At 36.7% G+C, this 20,761-nt stretch overlaps 1 protein-coding gene across 5 annotated transcripts in view; it reads left to right on the top strand.

Moving 5' to 3' along the window:
* The window catches only part of ZNF385B (zinc finger protein 385B), a 417,184-nt gene that overhangs the window by 279,801 nt on the left and 116,622 nt on the right, over window positions 1-20,761 (top strand). Inside the window, exon 1 of one of the 5 annotated variants that reach the window (XM_019022644.3) lies at window positions 18,443-18,613. The exons of the other annotated variants lie outside the window; for them this stretch is intronic. The gene's annotated coding sequence lies outside the window, so the exon portion shown is untranslated. Of the gene's footprint in view, window positions 1-18,442; window positions 18,614-20,761 lie in introns of those variants that run through there. 5 annotated transcript variants of the gene reach the window in all.

Raw genomic sequence — 20,761 nt, 5'->3', positions numbered from 1 at the left:
ACTGAACCCCATTCATGCTAACCTTGCCTAGGACATTCTTACATTCCATAGGCCACAACTCCAGGTTGTCAGCCCCTCATGTGATTTGTCAGACCACACTGCTCCCTAGCTGGCAGCTCGACAGAGTTCAGTTGGCCCTGCTCTTTACAACGTGACGGGTGAACATGATACCAGCTATATTAGTTTGCTTGGGCAGCTGTAACAAAATGCCATAGACTTGCTTAACAAATTTTTCATAGTTCTGAAGACTGAGAAGTCCAAGAACAAGTCTTCAGTCAATTCAGTTTCTGGTGAGGGCTCTTTTCCTGGCTTGCAGATGCCCCCTTCTCACTGTGTGCTCCGATGTTAAGAGAGTGCTCTGATATCTCTTTCTCTACTTATAAGGGAACTAGCCCTATTAGATTAGGGCCTACCTTTATTACCTCATTTGACCTTTATCACCTTCTCACCTGGCCTCCTGGCCTGTCTACAAATACAGTCACGTTGGTGGTTAGGACTTTAAAATATGAATTATGGGGGTAAGGGGGACATAAATACTCAGTCCATAACACTGGTCTTTCTTTCATTTATTATGATACCCACAAAGACTGAGTGTTTTTTCTAGTATTTTCCCTATGCCATTCTGGGCAACCTGCCTAAAATTTTCTATGGTGGAAGATTACGTTAGTGGCTTCCTAAACTCTGTTTTTCTAATGAGATCTCTGGTTTAATGGCAGTGTTTGGACCCACAGAATACCCTGGGAGTTATAAAATGTTAAGAAATTAAAATGTGATAAAATGGTGTTTGTAGAGCACTCTACACTTTTCTTGCTTACATTATTTATTTAATCCTCATGGTAATTTGGTGAAAATGATTGGGATGGTGCATTGGCTCTATTTTATATATTAGAAAATTGAAGTTTGGAATGTTCAATATTTCTCTAAGGTCTTAGGACTAATACTTGATTAACACTGAGATTCCATTCCAGGCCTTCAAATTTCTAAACCACATTAGACCAAATATGAGCTGAATTTGGCTCTGGAGCCACTAAAATTTGGTTTCAATCCAAGTTCTGTCACTTATTAACAGTAAGTGGGCAAGTTACTTAACTCACTAAAATTTCTCAATCTTCTCTGTGACATGCAAATAATAGAGTCCACCTTATAGTGTTCTAATGAAAATCAAATTATATAATGCATGGAAATAACAAAACATCTGCTACATAGAAAATTGTTCAAAATTGTTGGTTATTATTTTTAAGCACATATCAAATCCTATTCATTAAATTTAACTCTGAATTTATGTTTTATTGGACTTTAGGATAAAGTGTTATTTAAATTATATGAGCTATTGACAGATCTCCAAACACTTTACAAGTTTATAAGTGTTATAAAATTTATAATATGGATTTTATTGAGATATGAGCATCTTAATGATCAACATTTGTCTCTGTGCACATTTATTTATATATTTATTCATGTATATATTCATGCCTGGTCAAGCAACAGATTAAAGCAATTAACAATTAGCAGATATTTTAAACAGCTGTCAGTTATACTTTAAGCAAGCCAGTGGGATTTTTTAGTTATCTAACTTTGGTATGAGGTCATTTAGTTATCTAGTTTTAGATTGAGGTCACTTTGTTCTCATTAATAAAAGAAGCTGAGTTTGGTATTCTTAGTTTTTATCTCACACCAGTAAGACAGTAACACTCAGTATATGCTAATAATTATGATTAAAGAAATATTAAGGAAACAAAGATTTAGCTGCTTGAAATTTGGTATACTGAAAAGCCTAATTAATAAAATTTTCAGTTTTTCTCCACATTAGCCAGGATTTAATCTCCATCAAAATACATATTTTTCTATTAGTCTAATTCTACAAACCCAACATAAGAGGTCATTGTCACATAGTCTTATGTCAACCATAATGACTGGAAGGTGCTCTCCTAATGTTCCCAGATTTGTCAGGTAATTTACTGTGTATGTCAGGATAAAGTAACAACACATATTTTAATTTGTTGTGCACATCATTCCTGATTCTCATATGGAAATAATTAGGGAATTTTATGCACTTCTAGATTTAATACGAGTGTGTGTTTACGGATATATAAGTAAGAGAATGTTCAGATTTCATAGAGGAGGTCAAATAAGCTTTTCTCAGGTAGAAGAAACTATACCAAACCAAGAGTTAACACACTTGATGCAAAGTTTATTAGCAATGTAAATGTCATTACCTCTGATTCGTGATCAGCTGAACAAACAGTGAAGGGCCACTGTGACTTTCAAGCTTTAGGAACAGAATCTAATGACCTTAAAAGGCAAAAGAACTGTTTCCCACTAGGTATGGATGGAAGTGATTCAATTCTGAGCATCATCATGATTGGCAATTAATAATGCAAATGACTTGTGTTGATCCAAAATGGTTCTCAGTATCTGGGCAAGGCAACTATGAATGTGTATATGAGTGAGGTAGATATAACAAAATTATTTTCATTCTATGCCTCATAGTCTCAGAGTGACTGTATACACATAGGCACCACACACATCCTCTAACCGTCTTGATTTGGGAGGGCAAGATGACTGTGCCTACTACATTAGTTTGCTTTTGTGTATAATTGTTACAGTTTTAAGATATGGCTTAACTTGTAGTGTGTACTCAGAAAGGAGAGTTACTCATTACCTTGTACATAACTCATTTATTGCCCTCGTAACATATTTGTTTTCTTTTCCCAACTACCTCTTAAGAGCAGGGACCCTGTCTTCATTAGAATGAACACAGGCACTGGTTCGTAGTAGATGCTTAAGAAATATTTGAAAGAATTTATAAATGAATTAGAGCTTCTGAATGGAAGTCTATAGTACTTAAATGTGCAACATACATAAATATAAACATTATCCAAAGAATCTATCAATGTGTATGTGGATGCCAAACACACATATACATCCCACATTCAGAGTACCGTCACTAGTTGAGGAAAGTGATTAATGTCTAAGGTGTCTAGCCAACAATAATAGCATATGATTGTGTAATTAACTAATAAGTAATTGTGAAGGAAGGAAAAACTATTTAGATACTTACTGATTGCTTAATATAAAAAATGGATATATGTTAGCTTAAAAACATTATGAGAGTTAAATATATCAGCCTATGAAAAATTACAGAAAAGCAAACACATTGACACTTATTCATAGTCATCAGTATTTTTTTTTTTGGTAAAGACAGCACAAACCACTAAACAATTAGTTTATTCATTGTTTTCCTTACTGTGGCCATAACTAGTATTCATATTAGTAATTTATTAGGAATACTGACACATAATTATCCAAACTTTTGTTAAAAGCAATGATAGTTTTTTTCTGATAAGAAAAAGAAATTTTTCAATTTATAAGGTTTTAATAAGCCCTTAAATTAACTTTATTTTTCCCCAAGATTAATAATTATAAAGGAGCATGGGTCCACTTATCACATTTTCTACCAGAAATATACTGGGCATGCATGGGCAATGTTTCTCTTTAAAGTAGATGCTGACACTATATAATTAGAGAATTACAATAATGGGTCTTACAGAAGAAAAGGAACCATATTCATATATACTTTTTGGCATATGCTATTAGAGAAACTTTATGTTTCAGTGTGAGATTTATATATCTGATACATAATCAACTTTATATCAAGTATTCTCTAATGAGTTCTAATGAACTAGAAGTAGCTTTAAATGGAAAAAATATTATTCTAGCATCTCAGAAAATAGTTTTGGCTTATTCCCCATTAATTTTGACCTTAAAAAAATAAGATCCCTTTAGTCCACCTGGGCCTGGGTGGCCTGCTTATTTTCTCATAGAGGGTTCTAAAGCTTCATGGAAAGTCTTAGGTTTTACTCTATTAGCCCAATGTTACAGGGCTCTTCTCCATGCCACAAATATTCATTTGCAGATAATGATACTTTCTACTGCCTCAATATATTTTTATATCCAGTTTTCTCCTGGATTCCTTATATCTTATCTGAGGAATGCTTAAAGCCGTCTGTTGTGAGATTTTCCTCAAACTTTCTCTAGCAAAAGGACCGGTTTTTATCATAACATACTTAATTAACACCTTGATCAAGGAGGCAAACAGTGCAGCAGAGATTCCTGGAACAAGATGATCAATTGGACTTACCCTGTGTTTGTTGAACTGCCTGAATTTTATAAGCCCATGTGGATATGGCTTAGAGCTGAGATCCAAACAGCTGCTGCTTCCTGGTCTCTTCCCTGAATTACATCTCTGTATTATTGGTATCTCTTGCCACCAGTTTTCTCTGAGGTCATTATAGACTATATAGAATTTATGAATCATGTTCAAATTTGTTAGTCATTAAATATTTGTCCAGAACTGGGTATATGATTGTGCACTTATAGAAAGATGCTCACAATATAATGCAGTAACTATGGTGATGTGGAATATAGGTATTACAGGAACAAAGTGAAGGAATACTTCATCCAACCTTAGTGAGTCAAAAAGATACTTCGTCTCTTAAAAATGCATAGAAATAGTCAGATTTATGACCATGTAGGCCATGTTAGTGTAAATGACATGATGAAGGTGAAGCTCCATAGGCATGGGTACCCCAACTGTCTTGTTTAGGCCACATTCCCAACATCACGCATAGATGTGGCTCATAGGCCCTAACCCTCAGGACATACGTGTCAAATGGATAAATGGAAAAAAAGGATTTTAAGTAGAGGAGTAATGTGGTTCACTTTTGATTTTTAGATACGTTGTTCTGGCAGCGGCATGGGAGATGGATCCAAAGAGATTAAAACTGGAGTGAAGGAGTCCAGTAATGATGTGAAGAGATGAGGGTCTGAACTAGGACAGAAGTCAGTCACAGGGATGGATTTGAGACGTTTTGGAGGGTTACCCATGTAAGACCTGGTAACTGTGTGCCTGTGGGAAGAAAAGGAGAGGTAGGGGGCAAGTGTTGTGCCAGAGTTGCCATCATCTAACTTAAAGAATACAAGGAGAGGAGTTATCTAAGGGAAGAAACAAGATAAAGTTTTTATGCAACATATTATCATTTAAATGTATTCCAACTTTTACTTTTAAAATGAACCCATGAGGAAATTCTAATAGATTTTTAATGAAAATCTTGTAGCACTTTAAAATTTTTAACTATCCCATGGGCATTATACCAGCACTGGGTCAAGAATATAAACTAAAAACATGGGTACCTCCCTTTAAAAAAAAACAGAAGTCTTTTAAGAATACCAAAACACTTGGGCATAACTACCACTTATTCTTCATGCAGAAATTTTGGTAGAGAGAGAACTATATTAATTCTTTCCTCCCTTTTGCTTTCTTTTTTTTCTTGATATTCTTCCCCTGGGTCTGGCATTCTGCAGTAAAGTAGGCAGAATCAGCTACCACATGGAGCCTCACTCCCAGACAAGTGGCCTTTGAAAGCTTCTCCTGTAGGAAGAAAAGCTTTCCAAGGAAAGGAGCAATGCTTGCAGGCCAATGAGAATTCCAAATAAATAGCATTTCGACTTCTGCTTCTCAATCTGGTTTTAACATTTGGTGAGGGGCAAAACAAACCCAACCAAAGTGCTATCATTCATTTGAACTTAAAGTTCAAATAATGTTACATTTAATTTGTAATCAGATCATTATAACTATAGTTGAAATATATAATTCTGGTATAGTGAAGATTTGTACGAAATCTTGTTTTTATTTTTTTCTCACTTTTTGTTACTGACTCTCTTCTTCTTCTACATATATGTTTTATTATCACAGGATGAGTAATTTTATTGTCATATCGCAGAGCAAATTCTCCCAGCCCAAATAAATTTGGCTTTCAGCATGGTTATGGGACATCCAGTTGGCAACACCCAGGAGGTATCTGCATATACAGAGCTGAGGCCTGGGGCAGAGGCCTGAGCTCTGAGTAGCGGTCATTGGCAGAGAGATAATACCCTGAGAGGCAAGGAGACCATCCAGAGAGGGTAGAGGGCCACCAGCAGAAGACCGATGTTGGTACCTGAGCAGCATCAACATACACAGAAACGAAAGAAGGGCAGTTCTAAAAAGAGAAAGCAATTTGATTAGAGAGACTGGAGGAGGGCCTGGAGAGAGAAATATCCTAGAAGGCAGGGCTTTAAGAATTTCAAGAAGGAAGGAGTGAGAGAGCAAGGGAAGCAAGGAGCTTCTCTCCTTAGGTAAAGCCCTTACCCCCTAACATCCCTCCTTCCTTCCCTAACTCTTCAGAATCTTAAGAGAAGGCAGTAGTTAGTTGTTGTTGTGTCCATACTTATAAATGTTCACAATCTACGCTATGTGAAGAATTTCTTCGATGTACAAGTATGACTTCAGATTAACTTCCTTAGTATTGCTTCCGTCTAGTTTGTTTATAGGCTTTGTGGCTTTTAATGGTCTTTTCCTGTAAGTAGCTACAGTTGATTTGACTGTAATGCAAGTGCTTCAATATTCATTATTTTAGTAGTTACCCAGCAGATTTTATCAGTTTATTCAGAGATATTTTTTAGCCCACGCTGCTCCTTATTCAGGATAAAGCAGATAAATATCTTGCTCAGAGCCAAACAGGGATACTTTAGATTCTGCTTCCATAGACTTTCTACTTTGTTGTTTGCACTGACTCCTACAAATATTGAGAAGGATAAACAGAAAAGTTCATTTAATTGTACTGAGTTCATTTATTGTTCTGAGCAAGTACAATACTCCCTATCTGATTAGTATCACTTCTGATCTGTATTTTGTCCACAGAAAGGTACAGTTTTGTTTTTCCCCAAATAGATTGTGGTTTACCTATATTTTCCCTATTGTAAAATGCAGTTTATGTGCAGGATTCAAACTCCTTAATTCAGGCCTGAGTCATACTTCTATCATCACCCTCAAATTGTTAATTTTTATTTGCCCGTTCCTCATGAGTAAAGATTTTGTTACGGATCTTAAACAGCATTATAGTAAAGGAGTGATTTTGAAAGTCATTCCTTTTGGTTCACAAGGATACCCTTCTGTGGAAAGAGAAAATAAAATAGATATTATAATAATAATGCTATACTTTTTATCAAGTTATGTCAGAGCTCATAATTAACCTTATTTTTATGGCATTTTGGTGAGTTTGTTTTTATTCTAGTTCTCGTATTCACAGAGACTGAAATGTAAAAAAAATTAAGACTTTATCCAAAGCCACATAGGCATTAGATCTGAGTAACTTTGGCATTGCTGACACACAACTTGTCTTTTTCCTCTGAGCTTACTTAAAATATTTATGAAGCCTTGAAAGCTTTCTCATCTGTTTTTTATTTTTCCCTTACAGAGTATTGATTTCTATTTTTTTAACTTCAAAAATTCACATAGCACAATTGTTAAAAAGTTCAAAAGTAACTTTCTTAAATTTAGCTTTTAATCTAAATTTTTTATTTTTAAAAAGACCTAACTTTACAGCACATGACATAACTAATAAATAAAACAAACAAATATTCATCAATATTGAGCAAAATGATAAATTTTACTTTTGAAAAGTTTGTTTTCAAGAAAAACTGAACCTATCCTTTAGTTTTTTGTTTTTTTGGTTTTTCTTTTTTCCTGATAACTGCTGGCCTCACAAAGTATTGTTAGCATATCAGTTTGGTGTTTTGGCAAAATAAAAATTAAAAATTATACTATTCCTTTCATCCAAGTCTAAGTGCTATTGCTTAAAATTTTTCTTCCAGAATTTTTCATGTGAAATTCTTGGAGATTGAGAAAAGATAATAATTCAGATCTTTTAATAAAGATTAATTGCTGCTAGAGATATACTGTGAAATGCATATGCAACGTCTGAAAAGATATGTTACAGAAGATATGAATTCGCCATTCCTAAGTCACTTTCTTCAACTTTTAAGTATCAACATTTATTAGGTTAACCTTAAATACTGGAGAGCAGATTCTTGAAATATTGACTAAATCTGAATTCTTGCTATAAGATTTGAAATATCTGAAAATCAAATATAATTGGGAAAATTCTGCTACTTAATTATTTATTAAATAGTCCTGGTAACTTTAATGATAGCCACATATTTTAAACAAATGATTATCTTTGACAGAGGAATTATAAATGAGAGCCTCATTCAAGAATTCCCTTTATTCATGGCTGTTGTTTGTCTGCCCTTCTTTTTGGTGGTACAGAATAAACAGGGCTTAGTGGGAAGGGGAGGACCATACAGTCTAGCACACAGGCCTTGCACAACCTCAGTCTTGGTGGTAGTATGGGTAGGTATAAACCAAAATCCCTGAGTTGGAGGGGTTTTCAGGTCAAAGCTTAGAAATGACATTTCCCTCCAAACTGACTCGTTCTGTGTTCTTTCTCCATGATAGGCCCTTCCATCTACCCAAGCTGGAAGCCTTGCTGAATAGTCCATTGGATATTAGCCCTGTCTCCAATCAGTTGTCATGTCCTGTTGAGTCTACCTCTTTTGTCTGTATTCTTTTCTCACTACAGCCTAACCCTCAGTTCATATTCAAATTGTCTCTCACATAGGTTACTATGATGCCTTCTACTTGAACTTCTTAGCTCTATCAGCCTCTCTTTTCCCACCCAGCCTTCGCCATATCAGTGTTTTTCCTATTGCCACACTATCACTCTGTATCTTAAATGTCTGTGTGTTCAGGTAAACCCTTCACGAGGCAGTTAGCTCCATGAAGCCAGGGACTGAAGGTTTCTGGTCCATCATTATATACTTAACACCTAGTACACTATGTGGCTTTTAGCCATCATTGAAAATCAGTTGGATTTTGAATACATGGATTTTTTTATTCATAAATATCTGAGAAGGCCAGGTATTATTTTAGAATTCCTAGACACCTCAAAGTTCTCTGCCAGAACATGGAAGCACAAAGTGGCTCCTGGCCCACCTCCTGTCCTGTTCAACAAGAAGGTAGACACCCTAGTCCTCACTGCCAACCTCCAACTACATTTCCTGAAAATAGCCACCCTGAGGCCACTCCCAGGCCCACACAGGCGTTTTCCACCTCACAGGAAGGGATCTGGAAAAGAGACCTACACAGGACTTGGAAGTAGTCCGAGGGCCATTAGGGCATCGACTTACAGAATCCCAGGAACCCAGGATGTGGTCTAGAAGGAGGGGTAGGGAAGGCATAGACAATGTGGGCCGATCCCTTTGGCCTACGAACTGGGTAGGAATATGGCCAGAGAAGGGTTGTGTCTAAGAGCCCTACTACAAGCAGGAGATGATCTGGATTTGTTCTAGAGATTGTACTCCTAGTGTATATTGTGAAAGTGTAGCATTAGCAAGAACTGTCTAATATTGTATTTGAGAAACACCATGTGAAAATATGAATAGAACTTAAAGGTTGTAACTGAATCTTTCCTAACTAACCTTTTAATTGTTTGTATTTCAAGACCACATGACTCTCTGTTCTGTTGTGTTCTGGGAAGCAGTTTCAAGTACTGATTAAGAGTACAATGTGGAAAGCCAAAACAGGGATATGAGTTGTGAGCTGGGTTTTGTTCTAAGTTGTCCCTTTGCTGGCTATGGAGCCCTGGGCAGAGTGCCTCATCTGCTGAATAGAGGTAATCTTCCTTCAGGCTTGTAGTGAAAGTACGTGAGGTTAGACTCTTTAAAAGACTTAGCTTAAGTAAATGCTCAATAGATCACAGTGCTGTCATCATCATCATAATCACGGTCATTATTTTTACAGCTGTTATTCCTCATTGTCCATAACTATTGTAATGACCTTGAGCAAGTCACATAACCTCTCAGAACCTCAGTTTCTTCCTCCATAAAAAGATGTTTGGAGCAGAGGATAACGAAGACTTTGTCCAGTTAAGAGCAAGGACTTTCTGGAATTCTTTCAGTGTACACTGAACTTGAACTTGACCCCACAAGCAGTGTTTAAATTGTTAATGAAAGTTAGCTACTATGCATGTCATATCACTGTATATTCTACTTTAATCAAATGTAGTATGCAAAAAACCTGGATTAAATATGCAGTTTATGAAACAAGTGTTTGCTTTATAGAAAGATTCATTGTAGAGTCCCTTTTACTCACAGGCTCTTCTAGTACATTAAAAATAAAATTTGATTTAAAAAAAAGATATTCGGTTTGCCTGCAACTTTTCAGAAACATATGCAGACATTTTTAATCCGTTTGAATCACAGAATCCCTTGTGAATTGATTAACTCTGATTCCTCTCTCTGAGAAATGAACATGGTTGCAAATATTTGCATACAATTCCTGGAAAGGGGGTGGTCCATGGATCCTAATTTAAGAAGCCCTGGCATAAAGCCAAAATAAAGAGAAAACCAATAAAAATGGAATATGTTGAGGATATTATAGGCATTTCTAAATGCCAGCCTCCAAACAACTGGCTCTCTTCAGAATCAGAGAAACAAAGAGAGAACTAACATTTATTGAATGCAAACTGTGCCAGACACTGTGTTAAGCATTGTATAAGTGTCCTTCCCCTTCCAAATCTAAAAAAGACAGATATTATTTCTGATGAGAAAATTGAGGCTCAGAGAATAAGCACTTCTCCAAAGTCTTTTCACTATTAAATGGTAAAAGCAAAATTTGAACTGGGGTCTGGCTCTAAGGCTACATACACTATGATAAAAGGCCCTAAGTTCCTTCACATTTGTTCCCAAGCCCCCAAATTTTTATTAAAGAATAGATCACAGAAATGTACAGATTTTTCTGCCTTAGTGAACTCACAAAGGAACCAGCTTCATGTTGAGAGCCCATCCTTTCCCCCTCCCATGTTCTGTGCCATCAGAGCTGGGAGGACTTGCAGGAGTGGTACGTTGGTTTTGGGATGGGGCAGGGCAGCAGAGAGCTGAGAGATGATGGACTCTCTTGGCTGGATATGATTCAAAAGTTCTGATCCCCTACGTGCCCCAGTAAAGTTTTCTGGCTGACATCTGTGTTAAAGAGTTGTCAGCTGAGGAGCAGAGAAGTGTCCAGTCAGACTCAGAATACCTCATTTGCCAAGTATCAGATGAGAATAGTGAAGACAGGCCCCATTTGGAAAAGAACTGCTTCTAGGAAGATTTATTACATAGGGGTCATGTTGCATAACTATGTTCAGGATACTCAACTCCTCCTTGACTCATTCACATTTCATAAGACAGATACTCCCTTCAAAAAGGAGGGACTAAATGAGGAAATAAATGAAGGGCCTTATATGAATGGCAGAACAACCTAAGTCTTATTGGAATTCTTTCTTGGACTATATCTATAGCCTTGGTGCTATAAGCCAATATTGACCTTTCTTCATAAACAGCTTGACCCAATACTGTGCAGAAAGCACTGTGCTTTGCACACTTAAAGACCTTATATAGTAAGCTGAGTTCTGTGTCCTCATGTTCTAACCTGTCAAAACAAAACATTTGTGGTGATTTGGGAATATGCTCACAAATACATTTTTGGTTTCAAGTCATTTTAAGATATGCTATCTTATCACCTCAGCCTTCACAACATGTCCTAGAAAATTATGCTGTTTTCACAGTGATATTAAAGGCACCGTGAGATTTGGTATTTTATTTAGATTTTCCTCATGATTTCCCACATGATATAGAACTGCTTCATAAAGTTACTTGCTGTGAAGTATTTCAGAGCTTTATTTGGCGGTAATCAGGAAGATACTACTTAAGAATGTTTAAAAGTAACATATGCATATTTAGGAGTAACTGACATCTGATAAGCAATTTTTCTTGTATGCTATGGATAGTGCAAAAGATATTTTATTAGTGTAAATATGATACCTCCTTATATCAGCAAGGCAGCATAACATAGTGGTAAAAGTATGGACTCTAGAGCCAAACTACGTGTGTTTGAACCCCAGCTCTGACGCTTGCCTGCTTCAGGATCTTGGGGAAGATATTTTGTCTTTCTGTGCCCTGTTTCCTCATCTAGAGAATGCAGGTAATAGCAAGTTCTTCCTTTACTGTGTTAATTTGAAAATTGGGTGAATTAATATACATAAGTGTATAGAACAGTGTTGGTGCATAATAAATGTTATGTAAGTGTTAGACATTGTTATACAAATGAGTAAAGATGACTAATAAACTCTAGGTGTTAGATGGTTTAAAAAATAAGTTAGTTTTTCCTCAGTTTAGGATAAGTGTTTAAATAGAGTTTATTCTCATATTGGTCTTAAGAAAGCTCTAACTAAGACCTCTGCCATTCCTTCTGTCCTCTTATATCAAATCTGAGTATCAATTAATGGCTTCACTGACATCTGTGGGCTGAGGATCCTCACATACCTGTAAATGGAAATGTGTACTAAGTTTGATAGATTTCAGTTTGACAGATTGAATAAATACCATTTCTCACACACACCCAACATATTTTTGGCAAATGTATGTCAGCCCTGCTGTGATAATGAAATACCACCATACTTTAAATGTTGCTAACTTCATAACAGCTTTGAATATGATCAGTGAATACTGAGGGAAAAAATAACACTAATACTATGTGAGAAGTCCTTGAAACCATTTGATGCTAAAATTGTATTTTCACATTTGAAAATGCTGGAAAAGTATGGTCATTCATTCATTCAAAATATGTATTGAGTACCTACCATAGGCCTGGCCCTGCTCTAGAAACTGGGAATATAGTTTTTATCCCTGTGGAGATTATATTTTAGTAACAGGAGATAATGAACAAGTAAACAAGTAAAACATGATCATTTTAGAGACAAGTAAGTGCCATGAAGTAAATAAACCAAGCAGTGTAGTAGAGGGAGGGTCTCACTGAGATGATAACTGAGCTGAGGCACAACTGAAATGGGAGCAGGGAGTTTCATGCTGAGGGAACAGCAGAGGCAAAAGCCTGAGATAGAGTGAATGTGATGTGTTTGGGAAAGAGAGAGGAAGGACGCTTAGATCTTGGGGGCTGGGGGAAGAGAGGCAGTACTCGGTGAGGTTTTGGAGCAGGCCGGGGCTTAATTAAACATGTGGTGACTGCAGGCCATAGCAAGGGGTTTGATTTTATTCCAGGTGCTGTGGGAAGCTGTTCCACTGGAGTGACATGATCAGATTTGTATTTTTAAACAGTTTGCTTGGCTGCTGTGTGAGAACCAAATGTCGGAGACCATAAGTGGTCCCAGAAAGATCCCTTAAGAGCCATTAGCTGTAGTCCAGACAAATGTTGGTATCTCGGACTAGTATGTGACAGTGACATGGATGGAAGCAGGAAGATTTGCAGCCTATGTTGGAGGTGGAGACAACAGGACTTGCCAATAGTCTGGATGTAGGTGGAAGCTAAGGAGGAATCAAAGAATCACAAATTTTAAGGTCTTGCTCAAGTCCTGCCTTCACAGTGAAACTTTCTCCAGCTCTTCTAGCCCACTTTTGTCTCTCCTTTGATTGCAGTGGCTTTGAGCTGACAATATGTGCAAGGCATTGCTCCTGGTGCTTAGAATACATTAGTGAATGAAACAAAGCTTCCTGCCCTGTGGATGTTATGATCTGTCCTGTACCACTTCTATATCTGTGCCACTAATTTACATTAAATTTTATGTGTCTTTGTATTAGTCTCTAATTGTTTTGGATATATTATTTTTGTTCTCTAAATAGAAAAGCACCTTTAGGACCAGTGACCCCACTTTTCAGTTTACCATAATGTCTTGCTCAGTGATGGTGGAAGCAAAAGTAACAGTGAAAATATGTTTGTTTGTTTTTCCCCCCACAGATAGCTTGTTTCTAGGTTTGCCTGCTGCTTTAAATAAGTAAACTTGTGAAAATCCAAAATTGCAATTCAGATGACTAGAAGGGCCATAATTTTTTCATTAAAAAAGATTATGGGCCTGGCACTGTGGCTCAATGCCTGTAATCCCAGCAATTTGGGAGGCCAAGGCAGGTGGATCACTTGAGGTCAGGAGTTCGAGACCAGCCTGGCCAACATGGCGAAACCCTGTCTCAACTAAAAATACAAAATTAGCCAGGTGTGGTGGCTGGCGCCTATAATCTCAGCTACTCGGGAGGTGGAAGCAGGGAGAATCACTTAAACCCAGGAGGCGGAGGTTGCAGTGAGCCGAGATCGCACCACTGCACTCCAGCCTGGGTGACAGAGTGAGACCCCATCTCAAAAAAAAAAAAAAAGAAAAAAGAAAAAGAAAAGAAAAGAAAAAGATTATATAGTCACTCAAGAGTTACTCTAAAATAACAGTTCCCCTCCCCAATGAATGTAATTAAAAATTTGTCAACAAGTCATTATGCATTTGTCAGGGGGATTCGGATGAAGGAACTGAAGCTGAAGAATCAGAAGCCATAGTCCATTTAAAATTAATTCAAAGTGAAGACATGAAAACTGTAATTTAGAATTGTAAATTAAAAAGAAAATTATTTCTGAGTTCTAAAAATTCAAATATGTGGACTTTATAGAGGACTTCCATTTTCTACATTTACAATTTATAATCAACAGTTATAAATTAATTCTTTAACCAGGTCACGTTCATCCTGGCAATGAAAAGTAACCTTTCGAATACACAACTAAGTTGGCTTCAGGTTATGGCTTTCTGAGTTTGTCTTAAAATATAAAAAAGAAAACAAAAGTCATGGCTTTATGTTTTGCAAGGAAGACTGAGTATCCTCATAAACACTCATAGGCTATTGACTCCTTTTCAAGACCCCTTATAGTAGGGTTGGCATTGAGGTGCTATTGCTAATGCAATGCTGTCTCTTACACAGCTGTCCTGCAGGTTAATTAAGCTTTTGAGGACTATCCCAGGAATTATTATTTCCATGAAAAATGCTTCTGGATTCTAGAGTACTGACTTAAAGCCAAAATTAGGAACATACTTCATTTATAAGAGGTCTTAAACTTGTTTCTGTAATTCTCATAATCCATGTACTCTTTGAAGATGATCATAATTATCAATGAGCAATAAAACCTTTAATCAGGTAGTATGCAGCAGCACAGTTCTTATATTAAAAACACAGATGCTATTCCCTTACGCCTACATTCACTCAACACATTCATTAAGTGCCTTCTCTGGGCAGGGCCCTAGACAAACAGCAATAAATTAAGTCTGGTCTCTAAGCCAGAAGAGCTTAGAGCTCTTTGGGGAAGAAGACACATGCACAAGTAATACACAATCAACAGTCTTAAGTACTGTAATGAAGATGTAAATAAAATGCATTGCAGGTTATCAACAGTCTTAAGTACTGTAATGGAGATGTAAATAAAATGCATTGCAGCTTCGGAGGAAATCAAAATGCTTTCTTCTGAAAAAAGAGGGAAGGCTTCGTGGAAGAGACGGCATTTAAAATGTCACTTGAAAATGGAGAGAATTTAAAAGGAGACAAAAAGGGACGAGCATCCTGGGAGGCATGACGGCATGAAAAAAGTGATAGAACTCATAAAGTGTGTATGTCCAAGAACCAGCTAGTGCTTCGTGCAGTGAACATTTCTGGAGCAACTACCAAGTGTAAGGCACTGCCTAAGGGGCCAGAGACAAAAAGACAAATAAGATGTGGGTCCTGTCCTTGAGAGAGAATTTGGTTTAATAAATCTTATAAAGTGTGAGAAAACAGTTTTCATTTAAGTTTGAGGATGGTGTTGGATGCTGAACTGAGGCATTTGAATTGGATTCTGTGGTGATGGTAATAATAATGCTCACCATTCACTAAATCCTTCAGTGTTCTAGCCACCATGGTAAGAATTTACATGCATTATTTCCTTCAGAGCTCCTCATGAGATATGATTACTGTTTTATTCCTACTTGTGAGCTGAGAAAATTGGGGCTAAGTCAATTAATGTATGTAATGTTTCCCAGCTGGTAAGTAGCCGAGTAGAGATTTAGACAGGTGTATAGTATTACAGAGCCTGTAACTCACTGAGGGAAGCCACAGGAGATGTTTGAGTAGGATAATGATTGATTTGAGCTGTTCTTCTTAAGAATTCATTTGACTACAAGGTGAATACAATGATTAAGGAATTATGCTTGTGAACAGCTAATGAGGACCTAAATGAAGGTAATGGCAATGGGTATGAAAAAAGAAAGGAGGTGACAGATGTCATAAAGCTTACTAACTGGATTCAGGGACAAGGAAGAGGGAGAAGTCAAATACAGCTTCAAGTTTTAGAGTCTGCATGTAAGGAAGTAAAGACCAGCAGAGAAGAAATATCCTTTAGGGAGTGAGGTGAGGGGATAGGGGCAGGGAGGCTGGGATAAGTAGTTTAATTTTGTACAAGTTGAACTTGAGGTGCCAATGGGATACAGCTGGGAGGGAAAATGCAAAAGTTAAGGTTAGAAATACTAAAGTTGAGCTTGGAAAAGAGGTGATTTAGAAATGGGATTATATTCTACCAATGGTAGAGAGGTCAAGGAGGACTGATATAGGCCTTCAGAACCCTAGTTTTATTTTGCTGGAGAAATCATAAGCCAGATTACAGTGTTTATGAAGTGAGGGGATAGTAAAAAATAAAGGAAGGGTAGGCTACTCTAAAAGAAGTTAAAAGGTAAGAGCAAATAGTTGGTAGACTAAGAGGCTAACAAAAATGAAGCAAGTTTTGTTTCCTTAAGAATGGACTGACTAAAGAAAGACAGTGATTGATAGGGTAAGGTCTTATAGAGAGGGTGGGCTGTATTAACTAACTCAAGGTGATGACTTAGCTAGGTAAGAGGTGCCTGGTGCCTCCTTTGGATCCGTCCAAGCTCTTCTGATTTTTTAGATAACCATTTAAATGTTACCTCTCTGTGGAGCCTCTGTCTTTCCTGTAGTTTTCCCCGTAGAGGCTTAAGTGTTCCTTATCCCATTATCCCACTGGTCGTGGTACATACCTGCACTATGGACCAGTGGTTCTCAAACATCAGCATGTTTCAGGTCATGTAGGGGGCTGGCTAAAACACAGATTACTGGGCCCCATCCCCAGTGTTTATGATTCTGTAGATCTGGAGTGAGGCCTCAGAATTTGCTTTTCTAACAAGTTCTCAGATGATGCTGATGCTGCTGGTCTGAGGACCACACTTTGTGTGCTACTGAACTAAACTAAAAATATGTGAGACGTACAAATAAAGAGCTTGGGAGTTCAAGGATGCACTAGTATTCCAGACCTGGAAATGTTCTAGAAAAAATACTCCAAGAATCAGTCATGATTCAACAGCAGGTAAGAAAGAATGAAACACTTCTTCATGAAAGAAACATATTTTGAAGAGGCCATCAACATAATCTCTACAGAGCAGAGGTTTCTTAGGGGAGAGCTATCATAGATGAAAACTTTTTTTTAAGTGACAACCACAGCCATGACTATAATTATACTGTAATCATAAGGAATGCCCAGTTGTTATTTGGGGGGAAATAAGTATAGAGCTAGCATACTGTTTCATTTAGAATATTATTTTGTTATTATTCATAACTTAGATGATTGAGACTGGAAAAAATGTACCATTTCTAAGAGCTGGTTTTATAATTACCATTTTCTTTGCTGCATCTAATTATTCACTTAGTTTTACCTGTCCCTGATAGTTACTGTGCAAATCTGACATAAGCAGATATACTAAATCTCAGAACTTGGATAAATATAATTTTTTCTGTACGTCACTAAAGTGTTGGCTGTGGTTAGTAAATGTGCTAAGTTGCCCAACCAAAGGTGCAAAATCCTTCCTGACATTTGCAAGCATCAGTCATTTCAAGTTTCTTTTATTCATTCAAATGCCCACTAAGCTAACTCATCAGTATCAATGACAATCAGCTTAGCATAAGCAAAACAACCATTCAGTCATAGCCACACTGTGTAACATGGATATATCAGATGCTTTATTCTGACAACATGGTCAGATGCCACTAGATGCAAAGTTAAATTAATTAGATATGAGAGCAAATAATAAATCATTTTAGTTCCAAGCATGTATAACTTCAATTTTACCATAATACCCTATATAACTGAAATTAGGTTTTTGAGTTGAGATGCATACACATCCCTATTAATTTTATCAACATCAAATTGACATCTGCTCTAGTCTTTTTGAACTATATGAATCTTTATTTAAAACCTAAAAATCCATGGGAAAGGAAACAAATTCTTCAGGCCTAATAGAATGCAAATAAATTATTCTAGTCTAACAGAATATAAATAAAGTTTGTTGTGAGAACACATTTCTCTTTGAAATAAAAAGCAATTTTAAAAGATTTAGTTGCCCACCTGAGGGGGAATAATCCCTTGACATATAAGTGATACTGAAAATTCCAAACTGTTGTGATAAGTAGATATTTTGAGAGAATTGAATTGTTTTGTTAGGAGGGAGATGTGGGTGTCAGTTTGCTTTATTTCCATTTTACTATGACAGAGTGGTAGTTTTTGAGTAGCTGGGGGATACTCAGAAAAATTACGTGAAAGAAAGCCACTTGTCAGTCTTTTAGGATATATTTGGTTCTGTGTCATCAGAAGGTTTTCTGCCCTCTCCCTGGAATCAAGTTGCAAACACGATCCTCAATAGTAATTAGAGCTAAGCGGCAATTACAGGACGTATGATTTGTTCAGAAGCACTGCCTGCCGGCTGTTTCCTAGCACCACATTTCACGGGAGCACCAGGTTGAGATGATGGAATTATTTACTTTTAAATGTAACATTTCGTACAGTGCTCAAATGCAGACGTGAACGTGGACTGTAACCTTAAAAACAAAGGTAAGCACTGCTAACTGACCCACATTTACATCTTAAGGAACTTTCTTATGAAATATGTGACAAAAATATAAAACAGGTCAAATGAATTTCAGAAAAAGAGAAAAGTATCAGAATTAAGACAAATAGAATTTGCTAATTTTGCAACTCCTTTGTCTAATGGTATCTTGATTTTCCTAGCCTGTTTGTATTTCATTTGTACTACTGAGCCACTTTACTAACTATAATGACGAGGTAACTGATTTCCCACATTTCTTTAATCTTTATAAGCTACCGTTCCCCTTTCTTTCAGAGTTTGTGTCGGAATAACTACTAGGTAAAAATGAGATTCATGTTCAATTCAACTATGTTAGAACTCTCTCTCCTTTTTATCTTCTTTTCAGAAAGTATATTTAAGCTGTTGATTATAAATGTCCAAGAATCCACATTCAGATTGGCAGAATAGTGGCTGGTAGCCTGTAATCAAATTGAGTGACGTGGGAGATTTGCACTTTTGTCACATGATTTTTATGATAGGCACCATTTCAAGTTTTAATGTTCCATCTAGTTCACGTCAAAGCTCAATGGTTTCATGTTTGTTTAGACCCTTGGGCATAGAAAGCTCTCTGGAAACCAGGTAAGTTTAGCTCCTCAAGAGGGAGTATTGTCTGTTATAAGAGTAGGTATAATTTGTATGTATACAATAGGTACTTGTGAAATTCTCATTTCTGTTTTAATGTTATCACTTTATTTTCTCCCACCTTTTATTTCCCTCACCTTACTCCCCACCTTTTATTTCCCCCACCTTACTCCCCACCTTTTTTTTTTCAGTTTTGCCATTTGTAAAACATGGATAAATATATTATCAGAAGAGGACTTGAGAACTCTTGGCACCAGGAAGATATTTTTATCTCATAGTCTCCAGTGGGATTTCAGGTGGCTTGAAAAATATTGAAAGAGCATTGACTTCTTTTATTCTATCTTATTCATGGGTTAGGGGTGTAAACACTGAGGGTTCAGTGGACTTGCAAAAAATGAATAGGTTAAAGCCAGAAATGGATTAATTTTTTCCAAGGTCCTTGAGACACTGATGTGTGACCTCTTGGCAGACAATATTGCTCAGTTTAGTTATTACATACCTGATTTAGGGAAGATTTTTTGTAGTGCTGTATTCATCATGGCCTTTGTTTTCTACGTTTGCTTTTCATAGAATTATTTATCCCAAGCATCATTTTCTTCATCAGAAAAACAGGGGATGATCATAAGCCATGTAAAGTTTAGAAAACTACTTATTGTGGTGTGTGTAAAATATATATAAAAAGCTACTTAATATATGTAAAAGCACCTTGTGCTGTCCAATGAAATGGTATAGTATTTGTATAACCCAGGACACAATGACGAATTTCCATAAAAATATACTGTAAAATTCTATGGTGCACTCAGGTTTCTAACTTGTCCCTGTCCTTCACATGTATGGCAGATACCATCGTGGGAGTATGTAATAAAAACAATCCTCAGTTGTTGCAACTGACATGACTACTGGAGACAGAACTAGAGATATGGTCTAATTTGTTAAATCTTGTCACAGGGACAAACTTGTCCTGATGCTACAGTAATCTTGCTTATTAATCTTTTGATTTATATAAGCAAATATTAAAAACAAAACTAATACAATGTAGTTGCAAAATAAGGCAAATGACAAATTTTATGAGTGCTTTCTAGTTCCCTGGAAGTATTATGGTGGGAGCCAAAGACAAAGAGATGAAAGAGGCACACAGACAGGTACACAAATGTACAGAAACAGAGAGAGACAGAGACAGAGATGCTACATACAGGAGAGAAACAGGAGAGATGAGAGAGGCAGAAAAGACAGGTGGGAAAGAGGGAGACTATGGAAACAGTGATTAGAGAGAGTTAGAGAAAGAGGTGCTACAGAAAAGGAGACAGAGATACAAGTCAATCAAAGTTTGGAAAGTTGTAGAGATTGTGCAGTTTTGGAACTTTGGATTCTTTTTGCATTTCTTTTAGCTGGAAACATGCTTTCTCAAGTTAAATACATTGAGCACTAGGTCCATTTTTGTGAATTGTTTACTTTCCTTTGGTGTCTTTTAAAGCAAAGGGAACTTAACAGTCTGTTTGAAGTTCAGAAGAGACCAATAGTTAAAACAAATG

The sequence above is a fragment of the Gorilla gorilla genome, chromosome 11, assembly GCF_029281585.2.
Source record: "Gorilla gorilla gorilla isolate KB3781 chromosome 11, NHGRI_mGorGor1-v2.1_pri, whole genome shotgun sequence".
Taxonomy (NCBI): Eukaryota; Metazoa; Chordata; class Mammalia; order Primates; family Hominidae; genus Gorilla; species Gorilla gorilla.
The sequence above is the reverse complement of the archived record's forward strand: the minus strand, read 5'-3'. Positions and strand labels throughout refer to the sequence as shown.